Consider the following 17,645-nt stretch of genomic DNA (forward strand, 5'->3'; position numbering starts at 1 on the left):
CGGGCTGCAGAATTCCCACCATCGCCGGGATGCCCCATGTCCAGGGGGCAATCGATGCTCGCATGGTGACATGGGTGAGTGAGCATTGGTCTTTGGGAACGGATTTGGGATCCAGACACAGTCTGAGATCCTGTTTCCTGCCCCCAAAGCAAATATCTGGCAGGGGAAACATCCTTGAACTCTCTCCCTAACAGCACAGTGGGTGTACCTACACTGCAAGGACAGCAGCGGATCAAGAAGGCAACTCACCACCACCTTTTGAAGGGCAACTAGGGATGGACAATAAATGCTGGCCTAACCAGCGATGCCCACATCACATAAATGAATTTAAAAAACTTTTGAACCTATCTTATATTCCTTCAGCTCAACATTTAGCTAACTGTTGACAGGTGACATCTTTCTCCTCAGGCTGAACCAGGTTGTTTGTAACCTTAGAAGCATTAAATTATAGAAAGATTTGCAACACAGTCATTTGGCCCAACAGGTCCAATCTGATGAAAGAAGAGCAATCCAGTCCAATCGCACCTTCCAAGTTTTTGTCCATTGCTCTGGGGGAACATTAATACAAAAGCAAAATACTGCAGATGCTGGAAATCTGAAGTAAAAATTTCAGGAAATGCTCAGTAGGTCAGGCAGGATCCAACCCCCCACCCCGCCTCCTCCTCCTCCTCAGAGGGGCAGCACGGTAGCACAGTGGGTAGCACTGTTGCTTCACAGTGCCAGGGTTCCGGGTTCGATTCTCGGCTTGTTTCACTGTCTGTGTGGAGTCTGCACGTTCTCCCTGTGTCTGCGTGGGTTTCCTCCAGTTTCCTCCCACAAGTCCTGAAAGACGTGCTGTTAGGTGAATTGGATATTCTGAATTCTCCCTCTGTGTACCCGAACAGGCGCCGGAATGTTGCGACTAGGGACTTTTCACAGAAACTTCATTGCAGTGTTCATGTAATCCTACTTGTGACACTAATAAAGATTATTGTTATTATTTTATTTAGATGAGGCCACATGGCCCTCTTCCTCCTTCTGCTCCTCCTCCTTCTCCAGCATGTCACCCTGCTGCTGTGTGGAGGGCACAGCAGACCACCACAAAGCGGGAGACCCTTGGGGAGTGTACTCATCAGAGTGGGCAAAGTATTGGAACTGCATTTTCAGCAGCCCGATGCATTTCTCAATGATAGCACGGGTGGCAGCACGGATCTCATTATAACGGATCGCCGCCTCGGTCTCAGGCTTCCAAACTTGTGTCATCAGACATGATCTCAGCGGGCATTCCTTGTCCCCACGAACCAACCCGTCATACTGGAGCGGTCCTCGAAGACACTGGGGATCTCCGAGTACCCCAGGATGTAGCTGTCATGTACGCTCCCTGGGTAGTAGGCATACATGTGCATGATACGGAGGTGGTGGTTGCACACAATCTGAACATTCTAGGAGTGGAACCACTTCCTGTTAAAAACAGATCAATGGAAGAAATGAAAATAAATTGATTAAATTAAAAAGGGGGTGCAGGTGGAGGAGAGAGTTCACGGTGTGAAGTTGTTGAACTCAATGTTAAGTCCGGAAGGCTGTAACGTGCCTAATTGGAAGATGTGACGCTATTCCTCCAGTTTGCGCTGGGCTTCATTGGAACATTGCAGGAGGCGAAGGATGGACATGTGGACACGAGGGCAAGATGGTGAGTTGAAATGGCAAGCAATAGGAAGATCTGGGTCCTGCCTGCAGATGGACCGAAGGTCTTCTGCAAAGTGGTCACCTAGTCTGCGCTTAATCTCTCTAATGTAAAGTAGACCACATTGCAAGCAGCAAAGCAATAGACCATAATTTTCGGCCTTGTGCACCTCTGTTCCTGAGCTCTCCATGACCCAAAATTTCTACCCTTGATGTCAGACGAGGGCCAACTTTTATGTCCCTCCTGGAATGGCAGGCAGGTAAAATTGGGCATTATAGCAATGGCGCAGTGCCCATTGTCTACCTTCCCCCACTACAACTTTAAGAATGGCAGGGATTAGACATCAGACGACCTGCTGACCTGTGGGCCAATTGAAGCCCTGAAATGATTCCTGGTGCTGCAACTTTACTGGTGGTCAGCCAGGGGAGGATTGTCTCCTTTTCAGTCTCCCCTGCCTTTCAGAGGCCGTCACACCAAGGTATTATCCCTCATGTGTCCCCTCTCCCTCTACTCTGTCCATCCCAGAATCCCCTCCACCCCCCTCTTCCAGCCAGCTTTGACCCAGCGAAACACCCGAATTACCAGGCTCCAAATCTCCTCTTCTTCAGGGGACTATCTGTTCCTCAACTGTTTCACTATAAAGTCTTTGCTCCCAGTCTATCTTAGCTAGCTCTTCTCTCATCCCATTGTAATCTCCTTTGTTTAAGCACAAAACACTAGTGTTTGATTTTACCTTCTCACCCTCCATCTGTATTTTAAATTCCACTATATTATGATCGTTCCTTCCGAGAGGATCCCTAACTATGAGATCATTAATCAATCCTGCCTCATTACACAGGACCAGATCTAGGACCACTTGTTCCCTCGTAGGTTCCATTACAGCCTGTTCTAGGAAACTATCGCGGATACATTCTATAAACTCCTCCTCAAGGCTGCCTTGACCGACCTGGTTAAACCATTCGACATGTAGATTAAAATCCCCCATGATAACTGCTGTACCATTTCTACATGTATCAGTTATTTCTTTGTTTATTGTCTGCCCCACCATAATGTTACTATTTGGGGGCCTATAGACTAATCCTATCAGTGACTTTTTTGCCTTACTCTTCCTGATTTCCACTCAAATGGATTCAACCTGATCCTCCATAGCACCGATGTCATCCCTTACTATTGCCCGGATGTCATTCTTAAATAACAGAGCTACACCACCTCCCTTACCACCCATTCTGACCTTACGAATAGTTTGATACCCTTGGATATGTAACTCCCATTCGTGACCATCCTTTACTCATGTTTCAGTAATGACCACTAAATCATAGTCATTCACAATGATTTGCACCATCAACTCATTTACCTTATTCCGAATACTATGAGCATTCAGGTAAAGTACACTTATGTTGGCTTTTATACCTCTGTTTTGAATCTTAACACCTTGATCAGTAACCTCTCCTAAGTTATTTTTCCTCTTAAAGTTTCTCCTAACTTTCCTTGTCATTGAACCCATACCTTCATGTAACAATCTGCCGCGTCGCTTACCATTTATGTTTTTACTTCTCGTTTTATTTCTTTTAGTATTACTGGGCCTATTCACTGAGCTCCCCTCAGTCACTGTACCTTGTACTGTCGTCCTTTTTGATTTTTGACTATGGCTTCTCTGCCTTACACTTTTCCCCTTACTGCCTTTTGTTTCTGCCCTTATTTTACTACCTTCCGACTTCCTGCATCGTTTCCCATCCCTGGGAAATTAGCCACATTAGTTTAAACACTCCCCAACCGCTCTAGCAAATAGCCCTCCTAGGACATCAGTTTCAGTCCTGCCCAGATGCAACCCGTCCAGTTTGTACAGGTCCCACCTCCCCCAGAACCGGTCCCAATGCCCCAGGAATCTGAAACCCTCCCCCTGACACCATCCCTTCAGCCATGTATTCATCCTATATACCCTGTCATTTCTACTCTGACTAGCACGTGGCACCGGTAGTAATCCTGAGATCACTACCTTCGAGGTCCGATTTCTTAACTTCCTTCCTAGCTCCCTGTATTCTGCTTTTAGGACCTCATCCCTTATTTTACCTATGTCGTTTGTACCGATGTTCACCCTCCCCCTCCAGAATGTCCTGTACCCGCTCCGAGACATCCTTGACCATCCTGCAGTCTCGTTTGCGGCCACAGAAACGCCTGTCTATTCCCCGTACAATTGAATCCCCTATAACTATTGCACTGTCACACTTATCACCCCTCCCCTCTGCAGCAGAACCAACCGTGGTGCCACAAGTTTGGCTGTTGCTGTTTTCCCCTGAGAGGTCATTCTCCTCAACAGTATCCAAAGCGGTATATCTGTTCTGCAGGGGAATGGCCACAGGAGATTCCTGCATTACCTGCCTCGCTTTCTTGCTTTGTCTGGTGTTCACCCATTCCCTTCCTGCCTGTGGAGCCTGAGCCTGCGGTGTGACCACCTCTCTATACGTGCTATCCACGATGCTCTCTGACTCGCGGATGCTCCACACGCTCCAGCTCTGAAACTCGAGCTTCCAGGAGCTGTAACTGGAGACACTTCCTGCACACATGCTGACCCTGGGGACTGGAACTGTCCCCAGCCTGCCACATGGAGCAAGAGGAGCAGACCACACATTGGAGCTGTCCTGCCATGAATTTTTCCTTTAAATTAAACCTTTAAAATTAAACTTAAGATGTTTTTGTGTCAGATTAAATCCAATCCCCGTGTATAATTTAATTAGCTTTATCCCTGAGTATTTATCTTGCTTGATATTACAACAAATTAAATAGTTATTTAATTGAAATTTAAAAAGTTATTTAATTGAAATTTAAAAAGTTATTTAATTGAAATTTAAAAAGTTATTTAAATCAACTTAAAAATTGTAATTTAAATCAACCCAAAATTGTTATTTAAGTGAGATTTAAAATTTAAGAAATAGTAATTCAAATCAACTTAAAAATAGTAATCTAAGTCAAATTTTAAAAAGTAGTAATTCAAATCAATTTAAAAATAGTAATTTGAATCAAATTAAAACTAGTAACTCCACAAATATTCAAATTTTGCCCAGTCTGCCTTTCTGCCAATCAGGTCACAGTCTCCTGTGACGTCACTTTACCGGATTTGTTTTCAATTTTGCAGCTGTCCTACCTGCAGCACAGTGTCCTGCGCAGGTCCGCTCCTCTGCTCCCAGAAGGTAAGTGAAGGCCTCGAGCCTGGCGCTGCCTTTATCCTCTCCCCTGCAGCAGTGTCCCGCGCAGGTCCGCTCCTCTATGCTCCCGGAAGGTAAGTGAAGGCCTCGAGCCTGATGCTGCCTTTATCGTCTCCCCTGCAGCAGTGTCCCGCAGGTCCGTTCCTCTCTGCTCCCGGAAGGTGAGGAATAGTGGAGAACCTTGCAAGTGATTTTTCACGATGCTCAGCAAAGGTTTATACCAACAAAAAGGAAGGACGGTAGAAAGAGGGAAAATCGACCATGGATATCGAAGGAAATAAGGGAGAGTATCAAATTGAAGGAAAAAGCATACAAAGTGGCAATATTTAGTGGGAGACTAGAGGGCTGGGAAATCTTTAGGGGGCATCAGAAAGCTCCTAAAAAAGCTACAAAGGAGAGTAAGATAGATTATGAGAGTGAACTTGCTCAGAATATAAAAACAGACAGTAAAAGTTTCTACAAATATATAAAACAAAAAAGAGTGGCTAAGGTAAATATTGGTCCTTTAGAGGATGAGAAGGGAGATTTAATAATGGGGGATGAGGAAATGGTTGAGGAACTGAACAGGTTTTTTGTGTCGGTCTTCACAGTGGAAGACACAAATAACATGCCAGTGACTGATGGATATGAGGCTATGACAGCTGAGGACCTTGAGATGATTGTTGTCACTAAGGAAGTAGTGATGGGCAAGCTAATGGGGCTAAAGGGAGACAAGTCTCTTGGCCCTGATGGAATGCATCCCAGAATGCTAAAAGAGATGGCTGGGAAATTGCAAATGCACTAGTGATAATTTTTTGACAGAAATCTTTGGATCCTCACTGTCTTCAGGTGATGTCCTGGAGGACTGGAGAATAGCCAATGTTGTTCCTTTGTTTAAGAGGGGTAGCAAGGATAATCCAGGGAACTACAGGACGGTGCGCCTTATGTCAGTGGTAGGGAAATTACTGGAGAGAATTCTTCGAGACAGGATCTACTCCCATTTGGAAGAAAATGGGCGTATTAGTGAGAGGCAGCACGGTTTTGTGAAAGGGAGGTCGTGTCTCACTAACTTGATAGAGTTTTTCGAAGGGGTCACAAAGGTGATTGATGCAGGTAGGGCAGATGATGTTGTCTATATGGACTTCAGTAAGGCCTTTGACAAGGTCCCTCATGGTAGACTAGTACAAAAGGTGAAGTCACACGGGATCAGGGGTGAGCTGGCAAGATGGATACAGAACTGGCTAGGTCATCGAAGGCAGAGAGTAGCAATGGAAGGATGCTTTTCTAATTGGAGGGCTGTGACTAGTGGTGTTCCGCAGGGATCAGTGCTGGGACCTTTGCTGTTTGTAGTATATATAAATGATTTGGAGGAAAATGTAACTGGTCTGATTAGTAAGTTTGCAGACAACACAAAGGTTGGTGGAATTGCAGATAGCGATGAGGACTGTCAGAGGATACAGCAGGATTTAGATTGTTTGGAGACTTGGGCGGAGAGATGGCAGATGGAGTTTAATCCGGACAAATGGGAGGTAATGCATTTTGGAAGGTCTAATGCAGGCAGGGAATATACAGTGAATGGTAGAACCCTCAAGAGTATTGAAAGTCAGAGAGACCTGGGTGTACAGGTCCACAGGTCACTGAAAGGGGCAACACAGGTGGAGAAGGTAGTCAAGAAGGCATACGGCATGCTTGCCCTCATTGGCCGGGGCATTGAGTATAAGAATTGGCAAGTCATGTTGCAGCTGTATAGAACATTAGTTAGGCCACACTTGGAGTATAGTGTTCAGTTCTGGTCGCCACACTACCAGAAGGAAGTGGAGGCTTTAGAGAGGGTGCAGAAGAGATTTACCAGAATGTTGACTGGTATGGAGGGCATTAGCTATGAGGAGCGGTTGAATAAACTCGGTTTGTTCTCACTAGAACGACGGAGGTTGAGGGGCGACCTGATAGAGGCCTACAAAATTATGAGGGGCATAGACAGAGTGGATAGTCAGAGGCTTTTCCCCAGGGTAGAGGGGTCAATTACTAGGGGGCATAGGTTTAAGGTGCGAGGGGCAAGGTTTAGAGTAGATGTACGAGGCAAGTTTTTTTACACAGAGGGTAGTGGGTGCCTGGAACTAGCTGCCAGAGGAGGTGGTGGAAGCAGGGACGATAGTGACATTTAAGGGTCATCTTGACAAATACATGAATAGGATGGGAATAGAGGGATACGGACCCAGGAAGTGTAGAAGATTATAGTTTAGTCGGGCAGCATGGTCGGCATGGGCTTGTAGGGCCGAAGAGCCTGTTCCTGTGCTGTACTTTTTTTTGTTCTTTGTTCTTTGTTCTTTGGCAAAATTCACTAGACTCTGGCCCCAGCGGATTGGAAGTTAGCACTGTTTAAAAAAGGAGGTAGGCAGAAAGCGGGTAATTATAGGCTTATCTTCGGTAGTAGGGAAGATGCTGGAATCTATCATCAAGGAAGAAATAGCAAGGCATCTGGGTAGAAATTGTCCCATTGGACAGACAAAGCATGGGTTCATAAAGGGCAGGTCGTGCCTAACTAATTTAGTGGAATTTTTTGAGGGCATTACCAGTGCGGTAGATAATGGGGAGCCAATGGATGTGGTATATCTGGATTTCCAGAAAGCTTTTGAGAAGGTGCCACACAAAAGATTGCTGCATAAGATAAAGATGCATGGCATTAAGGGTAAAGTAGTAGCATGGATAGAGGATTGGTTAATTAATCGAAAGTAAAGAGTGGGGATTAATGGGTGTTTCTCTGGTTGGCAATCAGTAGCTAGTGGTGTCCCTCAGGGTTCAGTGTTGGGCCCACAATTGTTCACAATTTACATAGATGATTTGGATTTGGGGACCAAGTGCAATGTGTCCAACTTTGCAGATGACACTAAGATGAGTGGTAAAGCAAAAAGTGCAGAGGATACCGGAAGTCTGCAGAGGGATTTGGATAGGTTAAGTGAATGGGCTAGGGTCTGACAGATGGAATGCAATGTTGACAAATGTGAGGTTATCCATTTTGGTAGGAATAATAGCAAAAGGGATTATTATTTAAATGATAAAATATTAAAACATGCCACTGTGCAGAGAGACCTGGGTGTGCTAGTGCATGAGTCGCAAAAAGTTGGTTTACAGGTGCAACAGGTGATTAAGAAGGCAAATAGAATTTTGTCCTTCATTGCTAGAGGGATGGAATTTAAGACTAGGGAGGTTATGCTGCAATTGTATAAGGTGTTAGTGAGGCACACCTGGAGTATTGTATTCAGTTTTGGTCTCCTTCATTAAATGTTTTTAAGATAAAGATAGATAGTTTTTTGAAGAATAAAGGGATTAAGGGTTATGGTGTTCGGGCCGGAAAGTGGAGCTGAGTCCAAAAAAGATCAGCCATGATCTCATTGAATGGCGGAGCAGGCTCGATGGGCCAGATGGCCTACTCCTGCTCCTAGTTCTTATGTTCTTAAAGCAATGGCCCGGTTTCTAATGGCACTGCTGGGTCAAAAGATCTTCTGGCAGTTTGACTGGTTGATAAAGGAGGGACATAAACGTTTGAAAATGTAGAAAAGGAAGAAAAAGACCCAAGGAGAGGTCACTTAATCACACCAATAGAGATAGCTGCTAAACCCATCAGTAGAGAAAAAAATACAAATCACGATCTGATAGCTGACCATCATGGATCAGATGTGAAATGACACATGTTAAAAGCACTTAAGCTTTTGTCTGAAACTTTCTGTTGCATCTATGCTAGATATAAACCATTGGGCTGAACTTTTCCTGCCTCCAGAACATACAGCAGCCCTTTTACACTGAAGACGTCTGCAGCTCCAGCTCAGTGTTAATCCTTTAATTGTAACGAATACTTCATAAAATGACCAGTTGACTTGACTGTTAAAGGCAGTCTTCTCCTTGGTGACCTTCTCTACGTCACTGAATTGTTCTCCGATCCTTGACAGGTCCTTCTGTTCCTGGGACTTTGATGTGACTGTCAAACAACTGCAGCCAGGTCTCTGCTTTTGCTATTGTTCGACTTGTCCCATGTGTCAAAGATGATTGTGCTGCATGCAATCTGCTTTGTTACACCAGTTTATTAATGTTTGTTTACTGAGCCCGGGTTTAGTTCTTTCCTCTTCTAAGGCAATATGTCACTTTGTAACCAGCTCTACAATAAATATTATTTTATACAATACTTACTTAGAAGAATCGATGTGTTTTCTTGTTCAGATTAAGCACCACTTTTATTATAATGTTCAGTCTACTGGCTGACTGTGCTGACTGCTGTAAATCTGTGCAAAATACACTAATGTTCGACAATCTATGAATATGCATTCCAAGTCTTTTACATGTTTAAAAAAATTATGCATTTGAAATTTAAGTCTGCCTTATTACTAACAAATAGGTTTTTAATTCACTCTATTATTTACAAAGAAAAATCATAGAATTTAAGGTCTTGAATTTAAACAAATTGATAATTTGATTATAACACCGCTCCTTTGATCCCAGAAAACGTAGCTGGAATATCAAGGACTGGATTCTCCAATAATGGGGCTATGTCCCCACGTTAGCGGAAAAATGCTGGCGTTTCACTCTGGATTTTCCTTAAGAAAGTCCTGGGCGATTCTCCTACCTGCAGGAGGCTGGCAGGGCCCTGGAGTGCTCCTCGCAAGCCTGGCTGCAGATATGGGGCCCCGCAATTCCGGTCGGGAGTCCGTGCATGCGAACGGCGGCGGCCTGCAGCGGCCGCCCCGTGGGGCATGGCGGATTCGGACCGCAGAGCGGCATCAAAAATGTAGGGCCTCCTGGGATCGCGCGCGCCCACGGGTCCGTGATACTCGATCGCTCCCCTGGCCATCCATGAAGCACCCTCCGTGATCGATCCCCCCGCCCCCCACCAGGGCGCCTGCGGAACACCCAACGTTCTTGGCGGCCAATAGGTGGTTAGAACCACGCCGTCGGGAACTCGGCCAGTTTTGCGCGGAGAATCACGGGGGGGCCTCTGTCAATGGCCCCCTACCTGTGCCGCGTAGTTCCCACACAAGAGGCTCCCGAGCGATTCTCGACCGGAGAATCGCGGGAGCGACGCCGGTCCCGATTTCTGGGTAAGCGGCCATTCTCCGCCTCCGCGCCGAACGTGGGGCGGGATTCTCCGACCCTCCGTGCCGAAATCACGCTCGGCGCGGAGGCGGAGAATTACCCAAAATAGGCCCCCATGCCAGCACGCGATTCTCCAGCGACCGGAGAATCGCTGCCATTCGCACACCCGTGATCGACGTGGCGCCGGTCGGGGGCCACTGGAAAAGGCTTCCCCGGTGATTCTCCGCGCTTGACGGGCCGAGTGCCCGCCGAGTCCCGCCGCCGTTGTTCAGATATGGTTCCACCCAGCAGGAACTCGGAGTCGTGGCTGATGTGGGCGTTATGGTGGGGGGGCATGGGAATCGGACAATGGGGGGGCCTCGACGACAGGCAGGCCCGTGATCGGGGGCCACCGATCGGCGGGACATCACGATCCGGGAGCGACCTATCTTCCTCCGCGCGGGCCCGCTGTGTGGCTCTGCCATGTCAGCAGAGCCCGCGCCTAGGTGGCCCCCTCGCCCATGCGTGGACCCGCTTGCGGCCACCATGCGCATGCGTGACCGTGCGGTCTGTCCAGCAGGGCCCCGCCAACAGCCAGAGCTGCGGGACGCATGCTGGAGGCCTGCTTGCCCCCTGGAGAACGGGAAATCACCCCGGACTTTCGAGGGAAATGTCCGGAGTGATTCTCACCCGTTTTCCGGCAGGCATGGGAACTTAGTCCCCCAAAGGGAGAATCCCGCCCCTGATTTCAGCACGGAGGCTCGGAGAATCCAGCACATGGTATAAGGAGCTGACCTCATCACAGTTTGCATTCAGTTCACTTAAATTAGAACCATAGACTTTCAACAATGCAGAAGGAGCCATTTGTCCCATCAAGTCTGTACCAACCCTCTGAAAGAGCACCCCCCAGGCCCACTCCCCCTCCTCACCCCCGCAACCCCGCCTAACCTGCACACCTTTGGACATTAACGCGCAATTAGGAGTGGCCATCCATCTAATATGCACAGCTTTGGATTCTGTTTACAGCCATGAAATGTGCCTCAGTGCATTCCCCAGGCCTGCAGTGGCCAGGATGAAGGCAACCATTCCTGGTTGGGTTCTGATAGCTATTGTCTGCAAGGGGTGAAAGGCAAACATATTAGCATGGTGCGTGCCCCCCGTGTCCAGCCAGGTACACCAGGCTACACGGTGGCCCCGGCCTGCGCTGCAGCCCCTGCTCCGGCATGTCTCCCTCCTCCTCCATCCCCATGCCCACCCTTGGCCATTCCCCTGGTACTCTGCTCTCCACCCCATACCCTGCTCCGTCGATGCCTGACACTGCGGGGGCCCCGACAATGGCACCTGTCCTTGCTGACAGGTGTCTGTCCCTCCTGACAGGGGTACCGGTGGCTGGCCCTACCCATGCCAGCACTACACTCGACGGCCCTCATCCAATGTCTTCCTGTAGGGGTTACTGTGGACGTTGTCCTTGGGTGGGCCGCGTGATGCCCTGCCAGTGGGTGATACCCGGTTGGGGGCGGCTGTAGGTGGGGTGGAGGGGGGCGGAGTGAGGTGGTGGTGGGATGGGTGGTGGAGTGTGTGGGTGGTGGGGTGGAGTGTGGAGCGTGGTGATGTAGGGGCACCCATATGGCCGGTGTCACTGTGCACAACCATGGGCCACGGAGGGTGGTCAGTGGGGTGCGCAGCACGTTGGCTACCTTGTTGAAGCTGCTGTCAAGGCTCCGGAGCACGGCATTCTGTTGGGCGCCTGGCATCGGCCACAATTTTCACCTCCCGCGCATTTCTCTACCCAATCGCTTTTCACGATTCCAGAATAAGCTGGCGGACAATCCTACCCTCTGTCTTTTATTAGTTAGCCAATTCTCTATCCTTGCTAATATATTACCCCTACCACCATGGGCTCCTTTCTTATTAAGTAGCCGTTTGTGTGGTACCTTATTGAAGGCTTTATGGAAATACAAGTATATTACATCTACTGGTTACCCTTTATCTATCCTGCTGATTATCACCTCAAAGAATTCTAATAAATCTGCCACGCATTTTCCCTTCATGAAGCCATGCTGACTCTGTTTGATTATATTATGTATTTCTTAATGCTCTACTAGTGCATCCTTTATAATGGACTCTTAACATTTTCCCAATGCAGATGTTAAGCTAATTGGCACACAGTTTCCTGTTTTTTGAATAAGAGGGTTACATTGACAGTTTTCTAATCCTTTGGAACTTTTCCAGAATTTAAGGATTCTTGGAAGATTATTACCAGTGCATCCATATCTCTGTAGCTACTTCCTTTAATATCCTGGGATACAACCCATCAGGTCCAAGGTCCTATTGTACTTTAGCCCCTAGTACTTTAGTTTCCCTTGTACTTTTTCTCTAATTCTTGTTATTGTATTCGTTTCCTCCCCCTCCCCTCCCCCTTTTGCCCCTTGATTATTAATATTTTTGAAATGTTATTGATGTCTTCTACCATGAAGACTGATGCAAAGTATTTATTTAACTCCACTGCCATTTCCTGGTTCACAATATTATTTTCCCAGTCTCATTCTCTAAGAAGCCTATGTTGACTTTGGTCTCTTTTCCTCTTTATATATTTAAATAAGCTCTTACTCTCCATTTTTATATTACTTGCTAGTTTACCCTCAGTTTATCTTCTCCCTCTTTGGGGTTTTTTTTGGTCATCATTTGTTGGTTTTCAAAACTTTCCCAATTCTCTTGCTTACCATTAATCCTTGTCACATTGTATATTTTTTCCTTCAGTTTAATACTGGGCAAGGTCTACCAGCCGTGTTGCGCCCGAAAAACAGCGTGGTAGGGCAAGTAGATCCCTCTTCCCGGATCTATCTGGCTCGACATGGCTTGCGAAATCTAATGCGATCTCACGAGACATCACAATGTGAAATTTGCGCATTGTGGTTCTACCACTTTCTGGCAAATCTGCATATTAGAGTGAGACAGCTAGTCTCACTCTAATATGCATTCCTGAGATCTAACCAAGGCATGGGATCTAACCCCCTCGTCTTGGAGACTTTGAGTGAGTGCCATTCAGTACTGGTCTCCACAAACTGGGATCAGATGGAATGGCACTCATGGGGGTCCCCCCAAGAGATTGGAGGTACCTAGGTGCTTGCCCTCTTGGCAGGGTGGTACACTGGCAGTGCCACCTGAGTGCCAGCCTGGAACTGCCAAGGGAGCCCAGGGACACTGCCAAGGTGAAAAACTGGCAGTGCCAAGGTGCCAAACTGGCATATTTCCTGCGATGGGGATCAGGCCTGGAGTTCCCTGTGTGGGTGTATGGGTGTGGGGGGGGCAGGGATGGTGAGGGCCCCATGTTGGGGCTTGTGGGGGTCACATCGTGGGTTTAAAAATGGTGTCCCAATCTCTCCCAGCACTGAAGAGTTCCAGTGAGCGGAGCATGGCTACTCTTTGATTTTCCCAATAAAGTCACCCATAATATCCCGGCTATTTTAAATGTCCTCATTACCTCTTGATTTATTCTCTGTCCTACAGTATAGCTACTGTTTGGGGGCCTATTGACTACTCCCACAGTGTATTCTTCCCCTTGTTATTTCTTACGTCCATGCATATGGATTCTACATGTTCCTATTCAAAATCATTTCTTGCTATCATACTCATTCCACCTCGCGCTAACAAAGCCATCCTTTCCTTCCAGCCTGTCCTTATGAAAAGTCACACACCCCTAAATGTTTAGTTCACAGCTTTGATCTCCTTATAACCATGCCTCTGTAATGGCTGTAAGATCATACCCATTAACCTCAATTTGTGCTGTTAATTCATTTACTTTGTGCCGAATACTGTGTGTATTTAAGTAAAGAGTCTCTAATTTTGCTTTTTATCCCATTTTCTCTCCCTTTGACCCTACTTGCTGCTGTTTTTTTAGGTGTGTACTTTCTGGGCAGCACGGTGGTGCAGTGGGTTAGCCCTGCTGCCTCACGGCGCCAAGGTCCCAGGTTCGATCCCTGCTTTGGGTGTGTGGAGTTTGCACAGTCTACCCATGTTTGCGAGGGTTTCATCCCCACAACCCAAAGATGTGCAGGGTAGATGGATTGGCCACGCTAAATTGCCCCTTAATTGGAAAAAATGAATTGGGTACCTTAAATTTATTTTTATTTTTAAAAAGATGTGTACTCTCCGTCCCTTCTGGCTATCATCATCTAAATAGCTGCCTTGCAATGCTGCCATATCCTTTTACGCTGTCAGCCTCTGTATCCCCTCTCCAGAACGATTCAATAAAATCACAACTGATCTCATTCTGACAATAACTGCAGTTTTCTGGCTGCACTCCCCTTGTGACCCCTCTCTACCCCCTCCCCCCCCCCCCCCCCCCCACCCCAGCCCCCAATAATCCTTGATGTCCTTGTAGATCAATATCTGTCGAACACAGCCTTGGATCTATTCAGTGACCCAGCTGCACCCCCCCAAAATGAATCCTGAATAATGGACATTTTCTCTGAATAGATAAGGGGGCTGGAATTCCACAAACCAAACTGCCTGCATATTTGACATTTATATGCAGCTTGTCAAAGACATTTGTACAGTAAAAGAAGAGGTTCGCTTTAAGTGGAAAAAAATTCAGTCATTTGGCTCTTGGTGCTCACGTGACAATGCAAATGCTATTAATAGCACTTTGCACCTCGGGGAAGTTAACACGATAATATTAACAGCCCCCTTCGTGCTCTTTCCCCCGAATTTTCCCAAAGTAAAAGTCTTCTAAAGATTTATCTGTCACCTAGCAGTTGCATATCCAAATGGAACTGTGTGCAATCGATAAAGACGACTGGGTACAGCTTGAAAGGAGCCACAGACAAAAAAAATACTGAAAGTGGTAGAGACTTTCACAGCAACCAAGAGAGCTATTCAGACTGTTGATTTAGATCTCAATTCAGCTTTCAAAAGGTGGCACAATTCATCTCTCTCCTGTACAGTAAATCTTAATCTCACACTGCTGAGCTCCTCACTCAAATCTTGATTTGATACGTGAGGGGTATATAAGTGTTAGGAGATGGAACAATACTTAGCTCGCCTCATCCTCCTTAAATGCTACTTCACTATCTTGTATCCATTCTGCTTCCCTTTTCTTTCCTTATTTGTTGAGGATAGGGATATTTCCATAGGACAGGGAGCTGGACAAGTAGCTCTCAAAACAGGAGACAGAAAAGGCATATAAGAAAGACAATATTACAATAATCATGGGGGACTTCAATATGCAGGGGGACTGGGAAAATCAGCGGATCCCAAGAAAGGGAATTTGTGGACTTTCTAAAAGATGGTTTTTTTTGGAGCAGCTTGTGGGAAAGCCCACTAGGGAACAATTCTGGATTTGGTGATGTGTAATGAAGCAGACTTGATTAGGGAACTTAAAGTGAAGGAACCTTGAGGGGGCAGTGACCACAATATGATAGAATTTACCCTGCAGCTTGAGGGGGAAAAACTGGAATTAGATGTAACGGTATTACAATTGAATAAAGGTAACTACAAAGACATGAGGGAGGAGCTGTCCAGAGTTGATTGGAAGGGGAGTCTAGCAGAGAAGACGGTGGAATAGCAATGGCAGGAGTTTTTGCGGGTAATTTGGGTGGCACAACAGAAATTCATTCCAAGGAGGAGGAAACATGCTAAGGGGAGGACGATGCAACAATGGTTGACAAGGGAAGCCAGGGAAAGCATAAAAGCAAAAGAAAAAGCATAGAATGTGGCAAAGATTAGTGGGAAGCCAGAGGATTGGGAAGCCTTTAAAAGTAAGCAGAGGACAACCAAAAAAACAATCAGGAGAGAGAAGATGAAGCATGAGTGTAAGCTAGCTAGTAATATAAAAGAAGATTGCAAGAGTTTTTCGATATAAAAGGTAAGAGAGAGGCAAGAATGGACATTGGGGGTGGGATTCTCTCAGCCCGGGGCCGGGCCGGAGAATCCCCTCGACCGGCGCGAATCGTGCCACGCTGCCCCGATGCCGGCACGTGATTCTCCGCAGAGTGGAGAATCGCCGCCATTGGTGCCGGCGTGGTTGGCGCGGCGCTGGTGAGGGCTGTTCTACATGGCCGGCCCGCCGATTCTTGGCCCGGGATGGGCCGAGCGGCTGTCATAAAAAAGCCGAGTCCCACCTGCGCCATCCATACCTGCTCTCAGCCGGCGGGAACTTGGCATGGAAGGGTCGGGGGGCGGCCTGTGGGGGGGTAGGGGGGGTGGCGGGGAGGGGTGTCCGACCCCCTAGGAGCGGCCTGGCTCGCGATCGGGGCCCATCGATCGGTGGGCCGGCCTCTCTGGCTGGGGGCCTCCTTTCTTCCGCGCCATCCCCTGTAGTCCTGTGCCATGTTGCATCAGGGCCGGTGCATTGAAGGAAGCCACTGCACATGCGCGCGTTGGCGCCGGTGCCACTGCACAAGCGCGGATCCCGCGGCGCCCAGTTGACGGCAGGATCAGCAGCTGGAGCGGCGTGTACCGCTCCAGTGCCATGCTGGCCCCCTGTAGGGGCCAGAATTGCTGATCCTGAGGCCGTGTTGACGCTGTCGAGAAACGTGACGGCGTTTCCAATGGTGTCAACACTTAGCCTCAGGATCACAGAATCCCGCCCAGAACCACTGGTAATTGAGTTGCATTCTATGAAGCAGGCTTGTCCAACCTGTTTACATAGGGAGGGTGGCATTTTTTTCTCACTCAAGAGGCCAATGAACATATTTCGCAAAGATACATGACTTTAAAAAATAATTGAGTATGAAGAAAAGAAACAATTGCTGAGCAAAAATAAAGCCATGCAAAGCAATAAATAGATTTTTTTTAAAAAGTAATTAATTAAGAAATATGACCATTGGAGTATGAAATGACCAATGTGTGTGTGTGTGTCTGACTTACTCTTGGGTCAGTGTTTTCCAGTAGTTCATGCTGGTGGGATCCTCCTGACCCGCCGACGGTACACCTCCGCCATGGGTTTCCCCAGGTCCCAACCTAACTCAACGTATGGGCTGCCAATTGCACAAGCCTGCTATGCAGGGTAAGCAATCTGCTCAGCCAGTCAACTGCCCAATTAGTGAAGATAAGAAACTAAATCACGATTGCCCACAATTAGAAGATACAATGAGACATTTGCTCATTCATAGAATCATAGAATCCATACACTGCAGAAGGAGGCCATTCAGCCCATTGAGTCTGCACCAGCCCTCTGAAAGAGGACCCTACCTAGGCCCAATCCCCTGCCCTATTCCTGTAGCCCCAACTAACTTTTGGACACTTCGGGACAATTTAGCATGGCAAATCTACCTAACCTGCACATCCTTGGATTCTGTTTACAGCCATCAAAATCTGCGCCCTGTTTTTGTATTGGCAAAATTTAAACAGCATTCAAGACAGGCTAGTTTATTAATGTGCCCTTGTGTTGTACATTGGATGCTTATCTGATCATACAATTAGAACCAGGTGAGGAGGTTTTTACCAAATTTTACCAAAGCAGGTTTTTTGTTGAAGATAAGGATTTGTTTGCAAATTTAGTGTTTGTTTAACTGTTTACACACTGTGGTCATCAAGAACCAAATTGGACAGGTTTTCTTACGTCTCGCAAAGGAGCAGGTTAGTTTTATTACATTTTAACCGACCTGGGTTAAATAATGAACAATGTTCCGACCTACACATACACAGGGTTGAGGCGGGGTAGGCTGTGAGAGTAAATGACTAAAAGGGCCTCGATTCTCACAAGTGTTAGAAAATGGGATTCGCGCTGGCGC

This window comes from Scyliorhinus torazame, chromosome 7 (genome assembly GCF_047496885.1).
Source record: "Scyliorhinus torazame isolate Kashiwa2021f chromosome 7, sScyTor2.1, whole genome shotgun sequence".
NCBI classification, from domain to species: Eukaryota; Metazoa; Chordata; class Chondrichthyes; order Carcharhiniformes; family Scyliorhinidae; genus Scyliorhinus; species Scyliorhinus torazame.